We start from the raw sequence: 7,024 nt of genomic DNA, 5'->3' as shown, positions 1-7,024 counted from the left end.
TTCATGGTAAAACCCCCGGAAACGAATAAAGCAGAGGTAATGTTATCAATGTATTTATGTCAATGGGATAATGAATTATTTTGAATGTGTTTGTTTACAAATCAAATTAGCAGACTACTTTAGATATACTGAACTGCATCAAGCTCATTATTATTATATTTTTAACATTAGTGTCACGGCCTGGGCGCACTCCAGTGCGCAGTCATCTGTGCGCTGCGCTGAGCGCACCTCCACTCCAGCTGCAGCAAGCGGTTGCATGCAATCGGCAATCAATCAGCACCCTACACACCTGTCGCTGATGAGCTTCCTGGGCTCCTTAAGCCCGCGCAAACCTGCGTTCCGGGCCAGAACGTAGCGACCTGTTCCAGTACAGTAAACCGACAATCTCTAGCTCTATGCACACACTCACTCTCTCTGTGTTTCTCCCCCTCCATGTTCATTTGTCTTGTGTCCCTTGTCGTCTTTCAGCAGCTTTCCTCCGTTCCCGCGTCACAAGCTGTGTGTCTCGTCTCCCCGTATTCCCTCTGGTCCTCTGGCGGCCTCTTGGATCTCGACCTCCCGCCTGGACACTGACTTTGACGCCTCGCCACGAACCTCCGAGCTTGCCTTGCACCCTTGGACTTCCGCACCTCGCTCAACACTACCGGTAACACTCAACAGCTAATCACTACACATAGTCACACACCACACACATTTGGATTCGTTTCACACTCCATACTTTTGTAAATAGAAATAAATAGAGCTAAAACGACGTCCCTGCATTCTGTGCCCTCTTCTTACCCCCTGTACCGTAACAATTAGTCGACCTTTTTGTGTATTGTCAGTAGAATTTGTACAAACATTACAAAACATTAGGATAACAGTGATATGCACTATTATACATATCATTGTAAAAGTATTTATTAGTTTCTGTTTTTAAATTCATTGCGTACAAGCTTTGTACAAATTGGTACTTAAACACTTACTAACCTTTAAAGATGAAACATCAAATGTCCCTGAAAGACATATCATTATTGTCTCTTGGAACAGGAAGTAACACGTGTCCACACGTAATGTCACTTCCTGTGCAGAGCTTCTAGAGGTGTAGGTGTCTTTTATTTCAGCCCAATACCATCCAGCTGGTAAGTACAACATCTTCTCTTTTCTTTGAGCCACAACAAAGAAAGCAGTGGTGAAGCATCACTTGTATCAAGTTGCGAGTTTGTTGCGAGTTTAGTCTGCAAAGCACTTCTGTCCTTTCTGTTCGTGAAAGTACAAGTAAAAGACTTCTTCCATCAGGAGTAACTTTGCTGACTCATTCAAAATGCCTGCTACTCAGGAAGTAGAAGAGAAGCACTCTGCTTCTTGCTGCTTCTCATGGAAGTTACAACTAATGTCAAAGATGTGATATGAGTGAAGATGCACCTTCTAGATCAGGGGTGTCAAAACGTAGGACCCAATCCGGCCCGCAAGATAAAAATGAGCCGCAATTTTTTTGGATGGAAGAAACTGCTGTTCTAAATGTGTCCACTGGATGTCGCAATAGCATTTCAAGTGTGACCCACATCACACATAAAGATGACAAATCAGCTGATTTTGAGCGCCCTTTGGATCGGCTGCCACTATTCCAATCAGCGCAGGTGCAAGCAATCAGCTGCTCCTGTTGTGGGTGGCAGCAGATGGCGGCAGACTGATGCTGACAACACCTGTCAATTATCCACTTAACGGATAAAATAACGAAAAGGTAAGCTGCAAAGACTTAAGTCAACATGACCATCACCTTTGTAGTAAGAGTTCCGTGCAGCACTCGCCATTGTTCCACGGCGTGATGCGCACCTTGAACTCCATTGTAAAAATGTGTGTTTCTACATATGTTGTTTATTATATGTTATTTTATGCTTACATCTACTATCCTCACATTGGTTAAGTTTGTAGTTATGTTACCTTGATTTCAGCTATGGTGTCATTTTGAGAATCGTTTTGTGTATTGTAATATAATAAATTAATGTGTTGTGGCAGTTGCGGATGTCACCAATGCGGCGGTTTGAGGAAGCACCCGTTTGTTTTTCCAAACACGTCTTTAATGAACTTCCAACATGAAAATGCTAAACAAGAAGTGCTTTAAGTTTATTTGCTTTGTAAATACATTGAGACTGTTGAGAATGTTCTTCACTCTGTCTCAAAGTTAACATGTGCTCAATGTTTCTTTACCATTATTGCTACGTTGTCGACAAATTATTGTTAGTGTGATAATTATTGTTACTTGTGGTAATGCCACCATGATACATTTGTATTATAATCCCTAAACAAAATAACAGTGAAACTCAATTTATTAATCACTGAATGGAGAACTGGAGGTGGGATTAAATACATTATCTTCTTCCCACTCCCTTTCAGGCAAAACTGTATCACCATGCTTATATACTGTACATTACCTTTTGCATTATATTAATTTATAATATTATGTGTTGACTACCTTGTACTTTTTTATTTTTTATGTCATTACCTGAAATAAATGAATAAATTAAATGAATGAAAATGGTGTTTATAAAACCAATTTTTTCCTCACAATTTTCAACGAACTTGAAGTGTCTTGCCAAGACAATTATTTGTAATATGTACATTTTCAGAATGTGGTTGTTCTATTTTTGAGCAAAGTACGACAACACTTTTTTTTTTTACGTTGTCTCTATTTTCAAGTCATTACGCCATGATTTTACCAGTTCAGCCCGAGTATAAATAGATTTTGAGCTAAATTGAATTTGACACCCTTGCTGTAGGTGTACTTCCTTCACCAGTGTGAGGTGTTTGCCCACAGTGCGTTTGTGGCCCGACAGCTGGTGACGGTGGTAACGACCTAAGAGGACGTGACGGCTGAAGGCGGAGTGAGAAGCAGCAAGACGACACACAGTGACTTAACTCACGTAGACTGTTTGGACCTTCCAATGTTCTTAGGTAGGTGGGTAGGTAGGTCTTTATTGTCATTGTACAGGTACAACAAAATTTTGTTTTCAGCACAAATCCGTTCAAGATTAGACAAACAAACAGTTTACAGGGTTACAGAACAGGAACAAGGTGCCCCGTAAAAGATGGGAAAAAGGTCAACGCTGGGGGAGGATGAGTAAAAAAATACAATCTAGACTGGGCTCCTAAGGGGGCCCCTGTATGGAGTGGGGAACAACCTCCATAGCAAAGCACATATACATATTACAACATACATCTCGAGACTTGCAACAGAGGGGAGGGAGTGGGGGCTACGGTGGAAGGCTGCAGCTCTTCAGGCGCTGCCCAGCTGTCCATCACCCCTAAGGGATTTGCGTCAAGGGAGTTGGATGGGGTATGTGTGGGTGGCGTATATTTTTTGTGGATGCATGCGTTTGTGTGTAAGCCTGCCGCGTGTCGTGTAGTCGCTAGTCCAAAGTCAACAACAACAGGTGTGTGTCCATGAGAGACAAGAAGGGAGTTTGTTGTGTCTTCGCCGCACTGTCAAAGTTAATTTAAAGTACCAATGATTGTCACACACACACTAAGTGTCCTCTGCATTTGACCCATCCCCTTGTTCACTCCCTGGGAGGTGAGGGGAGCAGTGAGCAGCAGCAGTGGCCGCGCTCGGGAATAATTTTTGGTGATTTAATTCTCAATTTAACCCTCAATTCCGACAGGGTCTGACCTTGTTTGAGTGAAGATGATCTTCCACTTGTATTTCTCTGCCAAATGCTAACACTTCTACTTGGATTCATGTGCTTTTGCAGGGAATGGGCTGCCATCTTCTTCCTCCAGGATGCTATGTGCACTAGAACACAGAGATACTTTCCAAACTGCACCTCACCCACCACTGGCTCTGTTTTATGCGCCTCGTCAAAGTGTGGCCTGCACAAGTGCTCATTATTGTGTTTATGTTGTGTTACGGTGCGGAAGTTCTCCCGACATGTGTTTGTCATTCTTGTTTGGTGTGGGTTCACAGTGTGCCGCATATTTGTAACAGTGTTAAACTTGTTTATACGGTCACCCTCAGTGTGACCTGTGTGGCTTTTGATCAAGTATGTCTTGCAGTCACTTAGTATAGCTCGGTTGGTAGAGTGGCCGTGCCAGCAACTTGAGGGTTGCAGGTTCGATCCCCGCTTCCGCCATCCTAGTCACTGCTGTTGTGTCCTTGGGCAAGACACTTTACCCACCTGCTCCCAGTGCCACCCACTCTGGTTTAAATGTAACTTAGATATTGGGTTTCACTATGTAAAGCGCTTTGAGTCACTAGAGAAAAAGCGCTATATAAATATAATTCACTTCACTTCACTTACCTGTGTGTACAGAAGCCAAATACAACATGTGACCGGGCTGGCACGCTGTTTCTACAGGCTGTAGAGGGCGCTAAAGGCAGTGACATCACGGCACGCCCTTAATATTGTTGTTTGGGTGAGGACATTCGAGAGAATGGTTGCCCTGAAATTCGGGAGTCTCCCGGAAAAATCGGGAGGGTTGGGAAGTGTGACGCTGTCAAGCGGCATTCATATAAAACTCGCGGGCCGCACTAACATTAAATTTTCATACTAAAGTGCGGTCCGCAATTGGCCGCGTGTCTGAGACCCCTGGTATATACAGTATAGGCGTAATATGATCAAACTTTCTTGTTCTTGTCAAAAGTCTAGCAGCCGCATTTTGTACCAACTGTAATCTTTTAATGCTAGACATAGGGAGACCCGAAAATAATACGTCACAGTAATCGAGACGAGACGTAACGAACGCATGAATAATGATCTCAGCGTCACTGGTGGACAAAATGGAACGGATTTTAGCGATATTACGGAGATGAAAGAAGGCTGTTTTAGTAACACTCTTAATGTGTCACTCAAACGAGAGAGTTATCATGTATCCATCCATCCATTTTCTACCGCTTGTCCCGTTCAGGGTAGCGGGGGGTCACAGGGCCAACACAGACAGACAGACAACATTCACACTCACATATTAATGCTTTCAAAAAGGCAAATGGATGGCACAAAAAGCCAAAAGGCTTGTTTCCATTGTGGTCCATGAAGTAATCTTCCGAAAAAGCCACGCACGCTAACCCGGAAGTACGAGGAATACTGCCGACTCTCGAGTGAAATGGTAAGAAATTTAAGAAATTAAAGGCTTACTGAAATGAATTTGTTTTATTTAAACGGGGATAGCAGATCCATTCTATGTGTCATACTTGATCATTTCGCGATATTGCCATATTTTTGCTGAAAGGATTTAGTAGAGAACATCGACGATAAAGTTCGCAACTTTTGGTCGCTGATAAAAGAAGTCTTGCCTGTATCGGAAGTAGCGTGACGTCACAGGTTGAAAGGCTCCTCACATTTCCCCATTGTTTACACCAGCATCGAGAGCGATTCGGACCGAGAAAGCGACGATTACCCCATTAATTTGAGCCACGATGAAAGATTCGTGGATGAGGAACGTGAGAGTGAAGGACTAGAGTGCAGTGCAGGACGTATCTTTTTTCGCTCTGACCGTAACTTAGGTACAAGCTGGCTCATTGGATTCCACACTCTCTCCTTTTTCTATTGTGGATCACGGATTTGTATTTTAAACCACCTCGGATACTATATCCTCTTGAAAATGAGAGTCGAGAACGCGAAATGGACATTCACAGTGACTTTTATCTCCACGACAATACATCGGTGAAGCTCTTTAGCTATGGAGCTAAAGTGATAGCATCGGGCTTAACTGCAGATAGAAACAAAAGAAATAAACCCGTGACTGGAAGGATAGACAGAAAATCAACAATACTATTAAACCATGGACATGTAAATACACGGTTAATGCTTTCCAGCCTGGCGAAGCTTAACAATGCTGTTGCTAACGACGCCATTGAAGCTAACTTAGCAACGGGACCTCACAGAGCTATGCTAAAAACATTAGCTATCCACCTACACCAGCCAGCCCTCATCTGCTCATCAACACTCGTGCTCACCTGCGTTCCAGCGATCGATGGAGCGACGAAGGACTTCACCCGATCATCCGTGCCGTCGGCGGCTAGCGTCAGATAGCGCGTCTGCTATCCAAGTCAAAGTCCTCCTTGTTGTGTTGCTGCAGCCAGCCGCTAATACACCGATCCCACCTACAGCTTTCTTCTTTGCAGTCTCCATTGTTCATTAAACAAATTGCAAAAGATTCACCAACACAGATGTCCAGAATACTGTGGAATTTTGCGATGAAAACAGACGACTTAAGCTGGCCACCGTGCTATTCCAAAATGTCTGCTTCAACCCGTGACGTCACGCGCAAACGTCATCATACCGAGACGTTTTCAGCCGGATATTTCCCGGGAAATTTTAAATTGCACTTTATAAGTTAACCCGGCCGTACTGTTAAGATTTCATCATTGATATATAAACTATCAGACTGCGTGGTCGGTAGTAGTGGCTTTCAGTAGGCCTTTAATGTGTGACTCAAACGAGAGAGTTGTCATGTATCCATCCATCCATTTTCTACCGCTTGTCCCATTCGGGGTCGCAGGGGGTCACAGGGCCTACACAGACAGACAGACAACATTCACACTCACATATTAATGCTTTCAAAAAGGCAAATGGATGGCACAAAAAGCCAAAAGGCTTGTTTCCATTGTGGTCCATTAAGGAATCTTCCGAAAAAGCCACGCACGCTAACCCGGAAGTACGAGGAGTACTGCAGACTCTCGAGTGAAATGGTAAGAAATGTAAGAAATTAAACAAGCTCAACTCACCCTTCCTCAGCATTGGTGAGCTGTACAAGCAGCAGGGGGCGTTGCACACACACTTTTGCCTCCGCGCTCCCCCCCTCTCTCTCTCTCTCTCTCTGAAGGTCTTTCAAGGTTAAGAGTGATGGCGCTCACCGCAGCACCATGAGCCACAAAGTGCTCGATTTCGATTGTGGCGCCTAATCGTGACATAATCCCACCGGGGGCTTACTCCTTCCGAGCTGAGGACGCTCAGGCTTTTCCGTGGAAGGGGGACAGAGGCTGAGGGGGACCCGAGCGAGGCAGGGTGTCTTTCACAGGCTGCCAAGTCACGGGGAATACATCACC

The sequence above is a fragment of the Entelurus aequoreus genome, linkage group LG28 (genome assembly GCF_033978785.1).
Source record: "Entelurus aequoreus isolate RoL-2023_Sb linkage group LG28, RoL_Eaeq_v1.1, whole genome shotgun sequence".
Lineage (NCBI taxonomy): Eukaryota > Metazoa > Chordata > Actinopteri > Syngnathiformes > Syngnathidae > Entelurus > Entelurus aequoreus.
Note: the sequence above shows the minus strand (reverse complement) of the source record.